The sequence below is a fragment of the Rutidosis leptorrhynchoides genome, chromosome 1 (genome assembly GCF_046630445.1).
Source record: "Rutidosis leptorrhynchoides isolate AG116_Rl617_1_P2 chromosome 1, CSIRO_AGI_Rlap_v1, whole genome shotgun sequence".
NCBI lineage: Eukaryota > Viridiplantae > Streptophyta > Magnoliopsida > Asterales > Asteraceae > Rutidosis > Rutidosis leptorrhynchoides.
The window spans coordinates 116,307,587-116,331,073 of NC_092333.1; the positions used below are offsets into that span (position 1 = coordinate 116,307,587).

The 23,487-nt window shown below is 32.9% G+C and overlaps 1 pseudogene; it reads right to left on the minus strand.

Moving 5' to 3' along the window:
- Positions 1 to 19,194: 19,194 nt before the first annotated feature.
- LOC139888415 (large ribosomal subunit protein uL6m-like) lies at positions 19,195 to 19,489 on the minus strand (annotated as a pseudogene).
- Positions 19,490 to 23,487: the final 3,998 nt, after the last annotated feature.

Below are 23,487 nucleotides of genomic sequence, written 5' to 3' on the forward strand. Positions count from 1 at the left end.
TGTTTCGACCTATCATGTCGACACATCTATATATATTTCGGAACAACCATAGACACTCTATATGTGAATGTTGGAGTTAGCTATACAGGGTTGAGGTTGATTCCAAAATATATATAGTTTGAGTTGTGATCAATACTGAGATACGTATACACTGGGTCGTGGATTGATTCAAGATAATATTTATCGATTTATTTCTGTACATCTAACTGTGGACAACTAGTTGTAGGTTACTAACGAGGACAGCTGACTTAATAAACTTAAAACATCAAAATATATTAAAAGTGTTGTAAATATATTTTGAACATACTTTGATATATATGTATATATTGTTATAGGTTCGTGAATCAACCAGTGGCCAAGTCTTACTTCCCGACGAAGTAAAAATCTGTGAAAGTGAGTTATAGTCCCACTTTTAAAATCTAATATTTTTGGGATGAGAATACATGCAGGTTTTATAAATGATTTACAAAATAGACACAAGTATGTGAAACTACATTCTATGGTTGAATTATCGAAATCGAATATGCCCCTTTTTATTAAGTCTGGTAATCTAAGAATTAGGGAACAGACACCCTAATTGACGCGAATCCTAAAGATAGATCTATTGGGCCTAACAAACCCCATCCAAAGTACCGGATGCTTTAGTACTTCGAAATTTATATCATATCCGAAGGGTGTCCCGGAATGATGGGGATATTCTTATATATGCATCTTGTTATTGTCGGTTACCAGGTGTTCACCATATGAATGATTTTTATCTCTATGTATGGGATGTGTATTGAAATATGAAATCTTGTGGTCTATTGTTACGATTTGATATATATAGGTTAAACCTATAACTCACCAACATTTTTGTTGACGTTTTAAGCATGTTTATTCTCAGGTGATTATTAAGAGCTTCCGCTGTCGCATACTTAAATAAGGACGAGATTTGGAGTCCATGCTTGTATGATATTATGTAAAAACTGCATTCAAGAAACTTATTTTGTTGTAACATATTTGTATTGTAAACCATTATGTAATGGTCGTGTGTAAACAGGATATTTTAGATTATCATTATTTGATAATCTACGTAAAGCTTTTTAAACCTTTATTGATGAAATAAAGGTTATGGTTTGTTTAAAAATGAATGCAGTCTTTGAAAAACGTCTCATATAGAGGTCAAAACCTCGCAACGAAATCAATTAATATGGAACGTTTTTAATCAATAAGAACGGGACATTTCAGTTGGTATCCGAGCGTTGGTCTTAGAGAACCAGAAAATTTGCATTAGTGTGTCTTATCGAGTTTGTTAGGATGCATTAGTGAGTCTGGACTTCGACCGTGTTTTCTTTAAAAATGATTGCTTAACATTTTTGTTGGAAACTATATATTTTTAACATATGAATATTATGTGATATATTAATCTCTTAACGTGTTTGATATTATGTGATAGATGTCTACCTCTAGAACAAGTCCCATTGACTCACCTAATAATAATGAAGAGTCAAATGTAAATTGGAATGATTTGTGGACTGATTCACAAGTTCCCGAAGAGGAACCGGAAGAAGAGTCGGAACCGGAAGAAGAATCGGAACCGGAAGAAGAATCGGAACCGGATGAAGAAATAGAACCGGTGGGGGAAATAATAAAACGGTTAAGTAAAAGAAAATCCTCAACCAACCGACCAAAGTTAATTATGGTCAATGGTGTTTCCGCCAAGGAAGCAAAATATTGGGAGGATTACCAATTCTCCGATGAATCGGATTCCGACGAGAATTCCGATGATGTTATAGAAATTACCCCAACTGAATTTAAAAAGGCAAAAGAAAATAATAAGGGAAAGGGCATAAAAATAGAGAAATCTAATTCCAACCCCGATGAACTTTATATGTATCGTCAACCCCCGAAGTCCTTAAGTTGTAACAATGACCCGGGAACCTCTAAACCACCAGGTTTTTCTAAACCAATGTGGACAACGACGTCTCGTATTAGGGGAACATCATATATCCCTAGAAACTTGGCAAAACGAACCAAAACCGAAGAAGAAGAAACGAGCGAGTCGGAATAAGATAGTTGTATTCGTGTGGTGTAATATATGGAATATAGTGTTCTTATGCTTTATGATATATGTAAAAATTGCTTGTATTAATAAGTATTTTTTTTATGAATCTAACTCTTGTCTATTTTACAGTTTAAAAACACAAAATGGATAGACAACCCAATATTTTAAGAGACCTACCCGGAGACATGATTGATGAAATCTTGTCTAGAGTCGGCCAGAATTCTTCGGCACAACTATTTAAGGCGAGATCAGTTTGTAAGACATTCGAAGAACGTTCCAAGAATGTCTTGGTTTATAAGAGACTTTCGTTTGAAAGATGGGGGATATCACATTGGGAAACCCATAAGTTACGATGTGTTTACTTTGACGCATATATTGCGGGGAACCCAAATGCTATTTTACGCAACGGGTTAAGAAATTATTTTGACTCAATATATCCGAATATTGGACTTCGTGATTTAGAAAAAGCGGCTAACATGCAACATAAAGAAGCATGTTATGCTTACGGATTAGTAATGTTCGCTTCTCACCAAAGTGAGAACAAGAACATCGGGCTACAACTATTAAACAAAACGTTTCCACAAGTGACGGAGTCGGTAATTGGGGTAAGAAATGAGGTTTTTAGATTATTACGGGACTGTTGGACATTACGTAACCCTCATCCCTTTGATGACGTTACAACACGCTGTCTTATCAACGGCCATAACGGTTATGTTGCACAAGACCAAGGATGGGAAGTAGTCCTAGTAAAACCAGAATGCATGATTTGTTTCTGGACGTATGAATTACGTGTCTTTATTGCCTTTGCTGAACGACTTGTGTACTAGCTAGAATTGTCTTCACAACTATCTTGTATCAAAGTTATTGTGTGCTATATTTCATGCTTTATGTAAAATAAGCGGTATTGTAAGTTTGTAAAATATTGTATAAAAGTTTGAACGCGAAATATTATTATAATCAGTTTTTCATATAGAATTGTAGTAGTTGAATTGTATATTAGCTACTAAGTATGAACTTAACGGGTAGGTACTACCCGAATTTAAACTTATAAAACGCTAATATGAAGAAAAAGCTTTTATAAATGAGTTCATATTATGCTACGAAATACTATTAACTACTCTTAATATTCTGTTTGATTAACTTGTTCCATTTAACTATTTTGAAGGAAATGACACCGACTACTCGACACACCGTGAATATGAATGAAGAGGAATTCCGTACTTTTCTAGCTTCAAACATAGCCGCAGTACAGGCTGCGCTACATACCAACAATAACCTTGGATCTAGCAGTACAGGAAATCGTGTAGGATGCACCTACAAAGAATTCACTGCCTGCAAACCTTTGGAATTTGATGGAACCGAAGGACCGATCGGATTGAAAAGGTGGACCGAGAAGGTCGAATCGGTGTTTGCCATAAGTAAGTGTACTGAAGAGGACAAAGTGAAGTACGCTACGCATACCTTCACAGGTTCTGCGTTAACATGGTGGAATACCTATCTAGAGCAAGTGGGACAAGATGATGCGTACGCACTACCGTGGTCAGCATTCAAGCACTTGATGAACGAGAAGTACCGTCCCAGAACCGAGGTCAATAAGCTCAAGACAGAACTTAGAGGGTTACGAACCCAAGGATTTGATATTACCACGTACGAAAGACGATTCACAGAATTGTGCCTATTGTGTCCGGGAGCATTCGAAGATGAGGAAGAGAAGATCGACGCGTTTGTGAAAGGATTACCGGAAAGAATCCAAGAAGATATAAGTTCACACGAGCCCGCCTCCATACAACAGGCATGTAGAATGGCTCACAAACTAGTGAACCAGATTGAAGAAAGAATTAAAGAACAGACTGCTGAAGAGGCCAATGTGAAGCAAGTCAAAAGAAAGTGGGAGGAAAACGGTGATAAGAATCACCAATACAACAACAACAGCAATTACAACAATAATCGCAACAATTATCCCAACAATCGCAACATCAATCGCAACTACAACAAACGGCCCAACAACAACAACAACAACAACAACAGCAACTACAACAATCATCCCAACAACAATAATAACCGCAACAACAACAACAATCAGAAGCAACTATGCCAAAGGTGTGAAAAGAATCACTCGGGGTTCTGCACCAAATTTTGCAACAAGTGTAAAAGAAATGGTCATAGCGCGGCGAAGTGTGAGGTCTACGGACCAGGGGTTAATAGAACGAAAGGAACAAATGGTGTCGGAACGAGTAATGGCGGAGCAAGTAGTGTCGGAGCAAGTTATGCCAATGTAGTTTGTTATAAATGTGGAAAACCAGGCCACATTATTAGAAATTGCCCGAACCAGGAGAACACGAATGGACAAGGCCGTGGAAGAGTTTTCAATATTAATGCGGTAGAGGCACAGGAAGACCCGGAGCTTGTTACGGGTACGTTTCTTATTGACAATAAATCTGCTTACGTTTTATTTGATTCGGGTGCGGATAGAAGCTATATGAGTAGAGATTTTTGTGCTAAATTAAGTTGTCCATTGACGCCTTTGGATAGTAAATTTTTACTCGAATTAGCAAATGGTAAATTAATTTCAGCAGATAATATATGTCGGAATCGAGAAATTAAACTGGTTAGCGAAACATTTAAGATTGATTTGATACCAGTAGAGTTAGGGAGTTTTGATGTGATAATCGGTATGGACTGGTTGAAAGAAGTGAAAGCGGAGATCGTTTGTTACAAAAATGCAATTCGCATTATACGAGAAAAAGGAAAACCCTTAATGGTGTACGGAGAAAAGGGCAACACGAAGCTACATCTTATTAGTAATTTGAAGGCACAAAAACTAATAAGAAAAGGTTGCTATGCTGTTCTAGCACACGTCGAGAAAGTACAAACTGAAGAAAAGAGCATCAATGATGTTCCCATTGCAAAAGAATTTCCCGATGTATTTCCGAAAGAATTACCGGGATTACCCCCACATCGATCCGTTGAATTTCAAATAGATCTTGTACCAGGAGCTGCACCAATAGCTCGTGCTCCTTACAGACTCGCACCCAGCGAGATGAAAGAACTGCAAAGCCAATTACAAGAACATTTAGAACGTGGTTTCATTCGACCAAGCACATCACCGTGGGGAGCTCCTGTTTTGTTTGTCAAGAAGAAAGATGGTACATTCAGGTTGTGTATCGACTACCGAGAGTTGAACAAACTTACCATCAAGAACCGCTACCCACTACCGAGAATCGACGACTTATTTGATCAACTACAAGGCTCGTCTGTTTATTCAAAGATTGACTTACGTTCCGGGTATCATCAAATGCGGGTGAAAGAAGATGATATTCCAAAGACTGCTTTCAGAACACGTTACGGTCATTACGAGTTTATGGTCATGCCGTTTGGTTTAACTAATGCACCAGCTGTGTTCATGGACCTTATGAACCGAGTGTGTGGACCATACCTTGACAAGTTTGTCATTGTTTTCATTGATGACATACTTATTTACTCAAAGAATGACCAAGAACACGGTGAACATTTGAGAAAGGTGTTAGAAGTATTGAGGAAGGAAGAATTGTACGCTAAGTTTTCAAAGTGTGCATTTTGGTTGGAAGAAGTTCAATTCCTCGGTCACATAGTGAACAAAGAAGGTATTAAGGTGGATCCGGCAAAGATAGAAACTGTTGAAAAGTGGGAAACCCCGAAAACTCCGAAACACATACGCCAGTTTTTAGGACTAGCTGGTTACTACAGAAGGTTCATCCAAGACTTTTCCAGAATAGCAAAACCCTTGACTGCATTAACGCATAAAGGGAAGAAATTTGAATGGAATGATGAACAAGAGAAAGCGTTTCAGTTATTGAAGAAAAAGCTAACTACGGCACCTATATTGTCATTGCCTGAAGGGAATGATGATTTTGTGATTTATTGTGACGCATCAAAGCAAGGTCTCGGTTGTGTATTAATGCAACGAACGAAGGTGATTGCTTATGCGTCTAGACAATTGAAGATTCACGAACAAAATTATACGACGCATGATTTGGAATTAGGCGCGGTTGTTTTTGCATTAAAGACTTGGAGGCACTACTTATATGGGGTCAAAAGTATTATATATACCGACCACAAAAGTCTTCAACACATATTTAATCAGAAACAACTGAATATGAGGCAGCGTAGGTGGATTGAATTATTGAATGATTACGATTTTGAGATTCGTTACCACCCGGGGAAGGCAAATGTGGTAGCCGATGCCTTGAGCAGGAAGGATAGAGAACCCATTCGAGTAAAATCTATGAATATAATGATTCATAATAACATTACTACTCAAATAAAGGAGGCGCAACAAGGAGTTTTAAAAGAGGGAAATTTAAAGGATGAAATACCCAAAGGATCGGAGAAGCATCTTAATATTCGGGAAGACGGAACCCGGTATAGGGCTGAAAGGATTTGGGTACCAAAATTTGGAGATATGAGAGAAATGGTACTTAGAGAAGCTCATAAAACCAGATACTCAATACATCCTGGAACGGGGAAGATGTACAAGGATCTCAAGAAACATTTTTGGTGGCCGGGTATGAAAGCCGATGTTGCTAAATACGTAGGAGAATGTTTGATGTGTTCTAAGGTCAAAGCTGAGCATCAGAAACCATCAGGTCTACTTCAACAACCCGAAATCCCGGAATGGAAATGGGAAAACATTACCATGGATTTCATCACTAAATTGCCAAGGACTGCAAGTGGTTTTGATACTATTTGGGTAATAGTTGATCGTCTCACCAAATCAGCACACTTCCTACCAATAAGAGAAGATGACAAGATGGAGAAGTTAGCACGACTGTATTTGAAGGAAGTCGTCTCCAGACATGGAATACCAATCTCTATTATCTCTGATAGGGATGGCAGATTTATTTCAAGATTCTGGCAGACATTACAGCAAGCATTAGGAACTCGTCTAGACATGAGTACTGCCTATCATCCACAAACTGATGGGCAGAGCGAAAGGACGATACAAACTCTTGAAGACATGCTACGAGCATGTGTTATTGATTTCGGAAACAGTTGGGATCGACATCTACCGTTAGCAGAATTTTCCTACAACAACAGCTACCATTCAAGCATTGAGATGGCGCCGTTTGAAGCACTTTATGGTAGAAAGTGCAGGTCTCCGATTTGTTGGAGTGAGGTGGGGGATAGACAGATTACGGGTCCGGAGATTTTACAAGAAACTACCGAGAAGATCATCCAAATTCAACAACGGTTGAAAACCGCCCAAAGTCGACAAAAGAGCTACGCTGACATTAAAAGAAAAGATATAGAATTTGAAATTGGAGAGATGGTCATGCTTAAAGTTTCACCTTGGAAAGGCGTTGTTCGATTTGGTAAACGAGGGAAATTAAATCCAAGGTATATTGGACCATTCAAGATTATTGATCGTGTCGGACCAGTAGCTTACCGACTTGAGTTACCTCAACAACTCGCGGCTGTACATAACACTTTCCACGTCTCAAATTTGAAGAAATGTTTTGCTAAAGAAGATCTCACTATTCCGTTAGATGAAATCCAAATCAACGAAAAACTCCAATTCATCGAAGAACCCGTCGAAATAATGGATCGTGAGGTTAAAAGACTTAAGCAAAACAAGATACCAATTGTTAAGGTTCGATGGAATGCTCGTAGAGGACCCGAGTTCACCTGGGAGCGTGAAGATCAGATGAAGAAGAAATACCCGCATCTATTTCCAGAAGATTCGTCAACACCTTCAACAGCTTAAAATTTCGGGACGAAATTTATTTAACGGGTAGGTACTGTAGTGACCCGAACTTTTCCATGTTTATATATATTAATTGAGATTGATGTTTACATGATTAAATGTTTCCAACATGTTAAGCAATCAAACTTGTTAAGACTTGATTAATTGAAATAGGTTTCATATAGACAATTGACCACCCAAGTTGACCGGTGATTCACGAACGTTAAAACTTGTAAAAAAAACTATATGATGACATATATATGGTTATATATATAGTTAACATGATATTATGATAAGTAAACATATCATTAATTATATTAACAATGAACTACATATGTAAAAACAAGACTACTAACTTAATGATTTTGAAACGAGACATATATGTAACGTTTATCGTTGTAACGACATTTAATGTATATATATCATATTAAGAGATATTCGTACATCATAATATCATGATAATATAATAATTTAAAATCTCTTTTGATATTATAAACATTGGGTTAACAACATTTAACAAGATCGTTAACCTAAAGGTTTCAAAACAACACTTACATGTAACGACTAACGATGACTTAACGACTCAGTTAAAATGTATATACATGTAGTGTTTTAATATGTATTTATACACTTTTGAAAGACTTCAATACACTTATCAAAATACTTCTACTTAACAAAAATGCTTACAATTACATTCTCGTTCAGTTTCATCAACAATTCTACTCGTATGCACCCGTATTCGTACTCGTACAATACACAGCTTTTAGATGTATGTACTATTGGTATATACACTCCAATGATCAGCTCTTAGCAGCCCATGTGAGTCACCTAACATATGTGGGAACCATCATTTGGCAACTAGTATGAAATATCTCATAAGATTACAAAAATATGAGTAATCATTCATGACTTATTTACATGAAAACAAAATTACATATCCTTTATATCTAATCCATACACCAACGACCAAAAACACCTACAAACACTTTCATTCTTCAATTTTCTTCATCTAATTGAACTCTCTCAAGTTCTATCTTCAAGTTCTAAGTGTTCTTCATAAATTCCAAAAGTTCTAGTTTCATAAAATCAAGAATACTTTCAAGTTTGCTAGCTCACTTCCAATCTTGTAAGGTGATCATCCAACCTCAAGAAATCTTTGTTTATTACAGTAGGTTATCATTCTAATACAAGGTAATAATCATATTCAAACTTTGGTTCAATTTCTATAACTATAACAATCTTATTTCAAGTGATGATCTTACTTGAACTTGTTTTCGTGTCATGATTTTGCTTCAAGAACTTTGAGCCATCCAAGGATCCATTGAAGCTAGATCCATTTTTCTCTTTTCCAGTAGGTTCATCCAAGGAACTTAAGGTAGTAATGATGTTCATAACATCATTCGATTCATACATATAAAGCTATCTTATTCGAAGGTTTAAACTTGTAATCACTAGAACATAGTTTAGTTAATTCTAAACTTGTTCGCAAACAAAAGTTAATCCTTCTAACTTGACTTTTAAAATCAACTAAACACATGTTCTATATCTATATGATATGCTAACTTAATGATTTAAAACCTGGAAACACGAAAAACACCGTAAAACCGGATTTACGCCGTCGTAGTAACACCGCGGGCTGTTTTGGGTTAGTTAATTAAAAACTATGATAAACTTTGATTTAAAAGTTGTTATTCTGAGAAAATGATTTTTATTATGAACATGAAACTATATCCAAAAATTATGGTTAAACTCAAAGTGGAAGTATGTTTTCTAAAATGGTCATCTAGACGTCGTTCTTTCGACTGAAATGACTACCTTTACAAAAACGACTTGTAACTTATTTTTCCGACTAGAAACCTATACTTTTTTAGTTTAGATTCATAAAATAGAGTTCAATATGAAACCATAGCAATTTGATTCACTCAAAACGGATTTAAAATGAAGAAGTTATGGGTAAAACAAGATTGGATAATTTTTCTCATTTTAGCTACGTGAAAATTGGTAACAAATCTATTCCAACCATAACTTAATCAACTTGTATTATATATTATGTAATCTTGAGATACCATAGACACGTATACAATGTTTCGACCTATCATGTCGACACATCTATATATATTTCGGAACAACCATAGACACTCTATATGTGAATGTTGGAGTTAGCTATACAGGGTTGAGGTTGATTCCAAAATATATATAGTTTGAGTTGTGATCAATACTGAGATACGTATACACTGGGTCGTGGATTGATTCAAGATAATATTTATCGATTTATTTCTGTACATCTAACTGTGGACAACTAGTTGTAGGTTACTAACGAGGACAGCTGACTTAATAAACTTAAAACATCAAAATATATTAAAAGTGTTGTAAATATATTTTGAACATACTTTGATATATATGTATATATTGTTATAGGTTCGTGAATCAACCAGTGGCCAAGTCTTACTTCCCGACGAAGTAAAAATCTGTGAAAGTGAGTTATAGTCCCACTTTTAAAATCTAATATTTTTGGGATGAGAATACATGCAGGTTTTATAAATGATTTACAAAATAGACACAAGTATGTGAAACTACATTCTATGGTTGAATTATCGAAATCGAATATGCCCCTTTTTATTAAGTCTGGTAATCTAAGAATTAGGGAACAGACACCCTAATTGACGCGAATCCTAAAGATAGATCTATTGGGCCTAACAAACCCCATCCAAAGTACCGGATGCTTTAGTACTTCGAAATTTATATCATATCCGAAGGGTGTCCCGGAATGATGGGGATATTCTTATATATGCATCTTGTTATTGTCGGTTACCAGGTGTTCACCATATGAATGATTTTTATCTCTATGTATGGGATGTGTATTGAAATATGAAATCTTGTGGTCTATTGTTACGATTTGATATATATAGGTTAAACCTATAACTCACCAACATTTTTGTTGACGTTTTAAGCATGTTTATTCTCAGGTGATTATTAAGAGCTTCCGCTGTCGCATACTTAAATAAGGACGAGATTTGGAGTCCATGCTTGTATGATATTATGTAAAAACTGCATTCAAGAAACTTATTTTGTTGTAACATATTTGTATTGTAAACCATTATGTAATGGTCGTGTGTAAACAGGATATTTTAGATTATCATTATTTGATAATCTACGTAAAGCTTTTTAAACCTTTATTGATGAAATAAAGGTTATGGTTTGTTTAAAAATGAATGCAGTCTTTGAAAAACGTCTCATATAGAGGTCAAAACCTCGCAACGAAATCAATTAATATGGAACGTTTTTAATCAATAAGAACGGGACATTTCACACAATCTGTTCCACAAGCATCAACATCATACGCACCGTAGTTACCAAGAAATACCAGCAACAATAACCAATGAAGTATTAACTCATTTCCCCTGAAGAAATTTTATGTATATTTAATATATATGAATTTTGAAATCAAAATAAATCTTTTCGTACTAAGCTATTACGTGTGAATCTTAACTGGTAGGTACTACTCGGTTAGTTCATATTACTAATATGCAATGATGTACATCCTTCCTTAAAAACTTAACCATTGTTAACTACAATCTCTGTTTCAACCCAATGAATTCCATTTCATAATAAACCAAGTGTATTAATCAATTACATAATTGATTTTACATTTTCAATTTCGATATACTCGAAACTTTCCAGAAAACATCATCTGTGCCTTGTAAGGTTCACAAAAATTCCATGAGTACCAACATCCTTCACCGAGGAATATCAATAAGAATAAATAATGAAATGTAGATTTCATTAGTGAAAAAATCCGCAAAGATTATGTAATCTTTAATGTTTTAGAGATTAATCATTTCCAAGTCAAGCTGAAAATCAAATGAGCTTAATATGATATTAACTCATTAAATCCGTATTACATCTGAAGAAATATACATACATATATTTTCATAAAGACTGTAATGAAAATTCTTTTGTACAAAATAAATCTTTAACGGGTAGGTAATTCCCGGGAAATATATAAGTTCACAATTAATATGTTATACTGTACATTCTTCAACTTTGATTCAAAAATTATTAACTATGCTCACAGCGATATACAATCGTTTCCATACAAATTCAATTACATATTCTGATATTGACGGATCAGAATCCAAGTCAAGATTTAACGGGTGACATCATTCTTAGATCTCTACATCTTTCAAAGCTATACTTTGACTTCAAAAATGTGAAAGATCCTTTAGCATTGTTATTACTGAAAATAATATTGCAATCCCTTTTCAAAGTATCCAGTTTTACCACACTTTCAACCAGTCAACTTCGGCTTTTCAGATTAACCTTATTATAACCTTGACATATACGTTCTTGTTACTGGGGGAACCTTTCATGTTCTACCACATTAGCAGTAAATTTACCAACAACTTTATTAATCCTTGACCTTTCGAAAAATCCTTATACTCATTGAAACCCTATCATGTACTCATCCACAACTTGTAACAATAATTGCCATACCAACCACCGGGAATTAGCAATCAGTATTTTGAATCTCGCCGCATTTTCTACGACAACAGTTATATATAGATAACATCTATCTTCTAGACTTACATACTTCGAATGTGAAGTTTCTAAAAAACACCCCAAACTACGAAACTAGTTCTCCGAATTTTGGAAAAATGCTGATGAAGCAGCAAAAACTGTAAACGACTTTAACAGTCAAAAGTTTGATGATAAAGAATAGTATGGTGGTAAAGCTGAGAAAAAGAGAAGGTTTGGAACTGAAAAACGGATTGAGCAGACCATGAAGGAGGCTGTGGACAAATCACAAAAACGAGATCTACCTTCAAAGAATACAAATGATTCAGTGTCTGCTGAAATCCTTAGCAAATACCTTGCTCCTTACTCTAAAACCTTTGCGGACAATATTCTTCATCATCATCTTATCTTAAATATTCTAAGATATCATCGTATCTTCCATTATAAATATCCTCCATATTTCTGAAGATATTTTTTTATAACCATTTTTATCCGAAATCATTCATCTCTTCGCGTTATCTGTGTTACATCATAAAAGAAACTATTTTAGTTTCTAAAATCTGAAAATTCGAAAAATAGATGTTTTGAAGTAATGTTGGGAATTGAAGCATGAGTTAATATAATATAATGACACTTGATCAACGTGATTATATTACAGTAAGTCATGCTGAGTTTTTAATGGAACGTGATAAAGGTTCACAGATCACACCCTCATCATGAACTATGTTACATAACTTTTTTATTCTATTTAATCTCTAAATATATCAAGAAAATACTTTTCTTGATGATTCGGTCTTTTTCAGATATTCTGGTAATTTGACAAATCAAGATAGTGTCATTACAATTTCTTTCTTAGAACATTAACTATGTTCATTCCGAAATGTATAGCTGCGAATTCTGGACCATTATTCGCTTGACTTGAAGTCTGGAAGGAAAAATGAAAGCATGGGGTTCCTAAATATAAGGGAAAATATAAAGTCTGACAACAACACATATATTACAAACCGTTTATATCAATGCGTATAGCAATATAAAGATACGGGAGAATGAAAAATACTATAAGCCCAAGGTAATAGTAGAAGAAAATAACTTCCTCTGGTGGCAGATGAAAAAGAAGAATGAAGGATATGATAGCCAAGAAAATATTAAGAATCAGAACTGGATTAAGCATTTCACAATTTTTTGGAAGTATGAAATAAGGAAGAAGATGTAGGAGTGGTGAAAATAATGAAATGGAAGTGGTTAATTTATAGCGAAATATCAGACATAACAATCGAGGCAGATTACGCATTTAAAGGAAATCTTAATTTCCTTAAATTTGGAAGAATCAAATCTTATTTAGATTATGAAGATTTTCTATTCCATAAATTCCGGAAATCAATCGTAACTACGTCAAAAGTTAAGACGAATCTCTATTCTTTCATTTCACTCTTTTACGATAACTTCTCTCATACGCTTCGAGAAATTGGATTGTTTTATCCATATTATTCAACGGTGATAAAATTCTATTTATTAACTCATATTCGTCATGAAAACATTTTTATTGTTAGCCATGACGACCTCACTTAAATTTCGGGACGAAATTTCTTTAACGGGTAGGTACTGTGATGACCCGGAAATTTCTGACCAAATTTAAACTTTATCTTTAAATGATTTAATGTTTTCGATACGATAAGCAAAGTCTGTAATGTTGAGTCTCAAAGTTTTGGAACTATATTCATGTAATCAATTATTCTTTGACTGTTTTCGAAGATTCACGAACAATATATATATAACTTAATGCGCATATATATATATATATATATATATATATATATATATATATATATATATATATATATATATATATATATATATATATATATATATATATATATATATATATATATATATATGATTTCAAGTTATTTAGTAAACGATATTAACATTCGATTATTGATTCGATTAATATTTAGATAAGTTAACTAAAACGTTTAAGATGAACCAGTAAAACACTAATTTACTACAGTATTTTTGAATTGCTACAGTACCCGAAAAGCTACAGTGTTTTTGAAAATTACTATTTGCTACAGTAAAAACTACAGTAAAACACTATTTCAAAATGAAAATGTATATATTATATATATATTAACAAATAGCGAGATGATGATTTATAGAAATAAATGACCAAAACATTCGAAAGTTTAAGGTATACTATGAGTGGTATAGTTTACGGATAATTTAAGGCTATATTTTGACAAAGGTACGTGACACGAAACGTAAAATGCAAGTTTTCTAAATGTACGAAAGGACGTTCGTAAAACCGGAACCGGGACATAAGTCGAGTGACGACGTAGACTTATCGGAACAAAAATTACAAGTTAACTATGCACGTGAATTTAATATAATATATAATTAATTATATAAATTAAATATATTATATTTATATTTATATTAAATAATCATGTCGACAAGCAAAAATACAAACGATTGTGAGATGGCTGAGGGGCTCATGCGATCGCATGAGAAACCCATACAAACCTCATGCGATCGCATGAGGTGCTGGGACAGAAATGTTCCTATAAATTGATCGATTTCTGGTTCATTTTCTCAATCTATATCGATATCGCTCTCTATATATATTATTATTAATATTATTATTATTATTATTATTATTATTATTATTATTATTATTATTAAGATTAATATTATTATTAATCTTATTATTATTATTATTAGTATATACATAAAATACTACGACGTGGTTATGTCCAAACGATTTCAAAAATGGTTTTCAAGCGGGATAGAGCTAAGGAAATTATGGGTAATGTTCGGGGGTATATTTATGAATCAAACCTAGTATTTATCATCTCCGTTACATCTACGTACTTTCCTACAATATTGAATCTCAATATTGATGCGTAAGCACTCATATTTTATCTTTTATATATTAATTGTGTATCCTTGTCTAGTCCTCGAGTATATATATTTATACATACGTGTATGCTAAATTTCGTCGTTAAACAGTTTATAATAGATCACGAATTAAATACATATATTACTGGTAAAAGGTATATGATATACATGTTTTTGGAAAGCTGGCGAAAAATCAATAACTTTTCATTTAGATATCGAATAGTTTCGATGAACGGATTAAAAGATATGATCAACTGAATTATAATTGACGTTAATTGGAATTGCTTTTGAATCTGCAATTAATATTTAAACAACTTGTTTGTAAGATTGATAAATTAGATTTTTGAATATTACCAACCGAGTAAATGAATCCTTATATAAGGTACGTCTCGTTTTGTTGAACTATTGTCAAAATTAACTTTTTAAAACGACTTTTGTTAACTTTTACATGTTGGTCTCGAGCATTAGGATTGTGATACACTATGATCTGACCTAGCTTGATAAACATTTATTGACCAACATATGTTCTCTAGGTTGAGATCTACGGTTATTTGGTAATCCGAGTTTCGGTCACATTTTGGTGAACGACTTTATATGCTGCTAAGGTGAGTTTCATTTGCTCCCTTTTTAATTGCTTTTGCAATCTATATTTTTGGGCTGAGAATACAAGCAATTTATTTTAAACGCAATGGATACAAGTACAAACTAAATTCTACACTGAGTTTGAACCGAAATACCCTTAGCTTTGGTAACTAGTAATTGCCGGTTATAAGAACTGGTGGGCGCGAGTAGTAGTATATGGATCCATAGGGCTTGACATCCCCGTCTGTTCCAGGTATAGAAATCCTAGCCTGAACTATAAAACATACGTATGCTATTTGAGTTTAGTACACGTTTGTTTGCGTATATTGTACATGTTGGTTGCATGTATGTTAAAACAGGGGTACTTATTATAACGTTAAAGTTTAGTTACCAGGGTGCTCAATCTTGTAGAATATTTTGATAAACGTTTCTGGATGAAACAACTGAAATCTTGTGATCCACATTTATATACAGATTATGCGAAACACTAAAACTATGAACTCACCAACCTTTGTGTTGACACTTGTTAGCATGTTTATTCTCAGGTTCCCTAGAAGTCTTCCGTTGTTTGCTTATATGTTAGACAAGCTATGTGCATGGAGTCTTACATGGCATATTTATCAAGGAAACGTTGCATTCACCAAATCATCACCATGTATCTTATTTTGACTGCATTGTCAATGGAAGTACTATTGTAAACTATTATTTACGGTGATTGTCTATATGTAGAAATCATCAGATGTCGAAAACCTTTGATTTAAATATTCAATTATGGTGTGCCTTTTCAAAAGAATACAATGTTTAAAAAACATATCATATAAAGGTCAAATACCTCGCAATGAAATCGATGAATGACGTGTTCGTCGATATGGATTTGGAGCGATCGTCACAATATATATATATATATATATATATATATATATATATATATATATATATATATATATATATATATATATATATATATATATATAGTGGTAGGATCAAGAGGGAAGTAACCATTCGGGGGGAAGCGGGAGGAAGCAAAAACTTTTTTTTTTCATTTTTTGATAAAAACTTTGTTCACGGACATTATAGATGAGATAAAAATATGAACAATTAGTAGAGACACTTTGTGATAAATATTTTTATTTTGGCGGGAAAACGCTCGAAGAAGTAATATATAACAATTATCGTGTTTTTCGAGCGTATTTTGAGGTTTTAGCTATTGGGGTTTAGATATTAGAGTTTAGATATTAGGGTTTATAGGGTTTAGATATTAGGGTTTAGAAATTTAGGGTATAGGGTTTAGATTTAGGGTTTAGATTGAGTTTTTAACACGAACGGTTTAGAGTTTAGGGTTTAGGGTTTAGGGTTCAGGGTTTGGTATTTTGGGTTTATGGAATAAACCCAAAACACCAAATCCTAAACCCTAAACCCTAAACTCTAAATCGGGCTAAATTTTACTTCACAAAACATGAAGAAAAAAAAACGTTCATATTCTTCACGAACAATATTATCTTGAATATTATTTTTGTCGATCGTTTTCCCGCCTAAATAATAACATTCATCACGAAGTGTCTCTTCTAAATGTTCATATTTTCGTGTGATCTTGATGCCGGAAAAAAAAATTCAAAAAAAACAAAAAAAATTTTTTTTTGCTTCCCCCCGCTTCCCCCCGATTGGTTACTTCCCCATTGATCCTGCCCCTATATATATATATATATATATATATATATATATATATATATATATATATATATATATATATATATATATGATAAACATAATTGGATTAAACTTTTTTTTATTCAAATTTTGCAACGGCCAACTGGGAGGACTAGTAAAAATCGTCCATGTGTACAAGTAGCCCGTTGGCTACCCCATCGGATACCAACCAACGCCTCCCAAAATCACCCAAGCAACGCCACAATGCGGCTGCCGCAGACGTTTTTTTCGCCACATCGGATCCAACAGGCGTTGAATGTTAACGATACAAATGGTCTTAACAATGTTATAGGTATTATCTATGTATTCTAAGACTTTATGGTAATTACACGTGTTTATTTGTGCCCGTAAACTTGATAAAATCTCAATTATAAAAAACATCAAAAACATCAAAAACATCCGTCCCAAATCCGTCCCTAATACTCCGATTTAACGACGGATTAGGGACGACCATATATTTATATTTTTTTTTAAATTATGATTTAGACAAAAACGCATAGACACTCATTCCTAAATGCATCTATATTAGTTAACAAATGATTTAAAAATACTAAGTAGCGTATAAATGCAAACACACGTACGAATATGCATATATTCACTAACAACGATTATGGAACTTATATATACAAAAACTAGATCGAAGGTATACATGAGACAAACATATAAAATGTGGATGTATATATGTTATATTTGATAGTATAACTGCATTCGAAGACATTTTGGTACTTATACGTGTTTATTCATTGTTGTAAACTCGATAAAATCTCAATTATATAAAACATCCGTCCCTAATACTCTCATTTACCGACGGATTAAGGACGGCCATATTTTTATATATATATATATATTTTTAAATTACGATTTAGACGAAAACGCATAAATACTTATTCTTAAATGTATCTATGTTAGTTAACAAACATTTTAAAAAATACTAAAAGACATATAAATGTACGTGTATGCATATATTCGCAAATATCGACTTTGAAACTTACATGCAAAAACATTATTTTGAATGTATACATCCGACAAAAGTTTAATATATTGATATCTTTTATAAAATGTGTGTATTCAAAGACATTTTAATACTTATATGTGTTTACTTGTGCTTATAAACTCGATAAAATCTTAATTAAGAAAAATCCGTCCCAAATCAGTCTCAAATTTTCTCATTTACCGACGAATTATGGACGACCTTATGGTTATATATATTTTCTAAATTACGAGTTAGACGAAAACGCATGACCGTTGGAAATCCGTCGCAAAACAATATATTTAGGGACGGATTATGGACGGATTTCTGGACGTAGCTAATCCGTCGGTAATCTGTCGCAAAAGTTTCTTTTAGGGACAGATTATGACGGACGAGTTGTCGTAGTTAATCCGTCGCTAAACCATCGCAAATGCGTGTTATAGTTCGTTGGAAAGTAGTCAGAAAATCTGTCGGTATTTAGGGACGAAATTATAGGCCGTCGCAAACCTGTAGCTAATTTCAAATTTTCTAGTAGTATATGTGAAGGGCACCGGATCCCTTTTGGCGACCATATATTATGGTAATTCTCCAAAAACATTTTATTTTTGATTTTGCGTTACAAATTTGTTTTTGTACATTGTTGGGCAATCATATGTGTATTTGCAGCCAACAATTAGAAACAAGACACCATTGGAAGAACTTGGTTTCCTAATGCAATTTATTTTTTGTTAGTCTCATAATAGTTTGTACAGCCTTTGTTTATGGTTTATACTTTATAACTTCGTCAATATACCTGATACCTTTGCCTTTATAAGGCTCAGGAGGTTTACAACCACGAACATCACCAGCAAATTGGTGCACTCTTTGTTTGTCTAGTCCCGAAAAGCAAACAATGTTTGCTTTCAAACAAAACACTCTAACAGCAGGAGGTACCGTTAATTCTACTTCATGATTGTACCCTAGGTTTCAGAAACAATTTATGCCCTTCTGATTCAACTCTAGCTTTGTAACCAACACCAACTATCTTCAGAAACTTAAAGAATTGAGCTTCCATGATAATCTGTTATACCAAAATCACATCGGTTAAGAAATTCACACAATTTTTAGATATGAAAAATTATATGTTAACACTACAAGATAGTTTTTTTTTTTTTTTAAATGCATACTCACTCACCCACCTAATACTAACACGAATATGTACATCACAAAATGTCCTAAGCAGAACTCGAATCCTCAACCTCAATGTTGTAAGGGTAACCTCGATACCGCTAAGTCATTGACTCTTTGATAACACACAAGATAGTCTAAAGTGAAAAATTAAGTATTAAAAATGTGATTGATTGCATAAATTGTGACAAGTTTGAATTAGTGTAGGCTACTAGGCTTTTTTTTCATATTGTTTTTCATTAAATATCACTTGTATAATTATAATTACATACACTGTTATTTCTAAATTTAACAAAGAATATATAGCAATAAGATATATAAATGAGTCTTAAGATGTTCATAATATTTTATATTTCAAACAATCTAAACGCAATTCGAATCAAATTTCAGATGCTACCTCTTAATATTCATAACTAGTTCTCAGATTTCAGCATTAAGTAATCAGTAAGAAAAAAAAACCAAATATCAGTTTCTAGTGATCGGGAACAACGAGGAAAACAAACTTGCGCTTCGCTGCGGAGTGGCTTCGGTCGGTTAACGATCGGTGGTTTTGATCGGTTAGCGGTCGATTAATTGGGCGTTTAAAAAATAACAGAGTGGAAAAAGGTTTTAAACAAAAGAAAAACACCCCCGAAGTTGAGAGTATTTACAGGGAACAGTTGTTAGCTTCGGGGACCAACCACTTAATTTGTGCAAACCATGAGAATTAACAAAATCAAAAACAAGTTTAAGGGTAGACATGCAATTTGTTACATATCACAAGGAATGCTCATGCAAAATAGTATTATAGTATAATAAAACTTATGTCGGCTCACATATTTTAAATCATCTAAGGCACCTAATTTTAATCTGAGCATTTGAATGATTCACAAAATATTACATAAAATTTATCCTCTTAATGGTTAAGAGAGTGTTTCATCTCTGAATGGTTCAGCACTGAATGTTGAACCATTCAACACCATATGTCATTCAGAGGTCAGAAACAAACGCACTGAATGTTGAATGGTTCAGCATTCAGTGCTGAACCATTCCATTAAGAAGTAAACAAACTGTGACGACCCGGAAATTTCCGACCAAATTTAAACTTAATCTTTATATAATTCCGACTTGATAAGCAATGAATTCTAATAAATCTTGAACCTCCGAAAAGAGTTTTACACAAGCTTTTGGTCACCCTTTTATTCCGACGATTCACGAACGTCATAACTTGATTTAATTGTTTAATTGTTTAATTGTTTAATTATTGTGTATATATATATGGATTTATATATATTTACCTTGAAAATATGATAATTAAATATCTCATTAAGTATATTAACAAAGTATTATATATATATATATATATATATATATATATATATATATATATATATATATATATATATATATATATATATATTCATACTACTAATTTAAAGAATTTTTGAACAATATATATGTTACTATTTAAATGACGTAATTAACTTATGTTAAAATGTATTTACATATAATGTATTACGAGTGTAAATACATCCTTACAAGTATTGAATACACTTTATAATATACCAATACATATAAAGGATAGCTATACTCGTATTTTCATTCAATTTCCTCAAGAATTCTACTCGCATTCATACGCTATTTTTACCCGTATTATACACAGCTTCTAGAAGTATTTACTATTGGTATATACCAATAGAAATCTGCAATTATTTGTGTAATATGTCATCCATGACCTAATCAATTTAATATGTCATGCATGGCTTAATACAATTTAACTTATCTTAGATATTTTCACTAAAAGCCAAAATTATAAGCTTATAAATAAGGACCATTTTAACTCATTTTTACTCCACATTTTCTTAAACTAAAAACACACACTTGAATGCTCTCATATCATACTTCAATCTCAGCAACTTTCCTCTTCATAATCAAGGTAAAATACTTCTCAAAATCCTTGTTCAATTCCTTGTATAGTTGCTGTAGTGACCCGAACTTTTCCATGTTTATATATATTAATTGAGATTGATGTTTACATGATTAAATGTTTCCAACATGTTAAGCAATCAAACTTGTTAAGACATGATTAATTGAAATAGGTTTCATATAGACAATTGACCACCCAAGTTGACCGGTGATTCACGAACGTTAAAACTTGTAAAAAAACTATATGATGACATATATATGGTTATATATATAGTTAACATGATATTATGATAAGTAAACATATCATTAATTATATTAACAATGAACTACATATGTAAAAACAAGACTACTAACTTAATGATTTTGAAACGAGACATATATGTAACGTTTATCGTTGTAACGACATTTAATGTATATATATCATATTAAGAGATATTCGTACATCATAATATCATGATAATATAATAATTTAAAATCTCTTTTGTTATTATAAACATTGGGTTAACAACATTTAACAAGATCGTTAACCTAAAGGTTTCAAAACAACACTTACATGTAACGACTAACGATGACTTAACGACTCAGTTAAAATGTATATACATGTAGTGTTTTAATATGTATTTATACACTTTTGAAAGACTTCAATACACTTATCAAAATACTTCTACTTAACAAAAATGCTTACAATTACATTCTCGTTCAGTTTCATCAACAATTCTACTCGTATGCACCCGTATTCGTACTCGTACAATACACAGCTTTTAGATGTATGTACTATTGGTATATATACTCCAATGATCAGCTCTTAGCAGCCCATGTGAGTCACCTAACACATGTGGGAACCATCATTTGGCAACTAGCATGAAATATCTCATAAGATTACAAAAATATGAGTAATCATTCATGACTTATTTACATGAAAACAAAATTACATATCCTTTATATCTAATCCATACACCAACGACCAAAAACACCTACAAACACTTTCATTCTTCAATTTTCTTCATCTAATTGAACTCTCTCAAGTTCTATCTTCAAGTTCTAAGTGTTCTTCATAAATTCCAAAAGTTCTAGTTTCATAAAATCAAGAATACTTTCAAGTTTGCTAGCTCACTTCCAATCTTGTAAGGTGATCATCCAACCTCAAGAAATCTTTGTTTCTTACAGTAGGTTATCATTCTAATACAAGGTAATAATCATATTCAAACTTTGGTTCAATTTCTATAACTATAACAATCTTATTTCAAGTGATGATCTTACTTGAACTTGTTTTCGTGTTATGATTTTGCTTCAAGAACTTTGAGCCATCCAAGGATCCATTGAAGCTAGATCCATTTTTCTCTTTTCCAGTAGGTTCATCCAAGGAACTTAAGGTAGTAATGATGTTCATAACATCATTCGATTCATACATATAAAGCTATCTTATTCGAAGGTTTAAACTTGTAATCACTAGAACATAGTTTAGTTAATTCTAAACTTGTTCGCAAACAAAAGTTAATCCTTCTAACTTGACTTTTAAAATCAACTAAACACATGTTCTATATCTATATGATATGCTAACTTAATGATTTAAAACCTGGAAACACGAAAAACACCGTAAAACCGGATTTACGCCGTCGTAGTAACACCGCGGGCTGTTTTGGGTTAGTTAATTAAAAACTATGATAAACTTTGATTTAAAAGTTGTTATTCTGAGAAAATGATTTTTATTATGAACATGAAACTATATCCAAAAATTATGGTTAAACTCAAAGTGGAAGTATGTTTTCTAAAATGGTCATCTAGACGTCGTTCTTTCGACTGAAATGACTACCTTTACAAAAACGACTTGTAACTTATTTTTCCGACTAGAAACCTATACTTTTTTTGTTTAGATTCATAAAATAGAGTTCAATATGAAACCATAGCAATTTGATTCACTCAAAACGGATTTAAAATGAAGAAGTTATGGGTAAAACAAGATTGGATAATTTTTCTCAT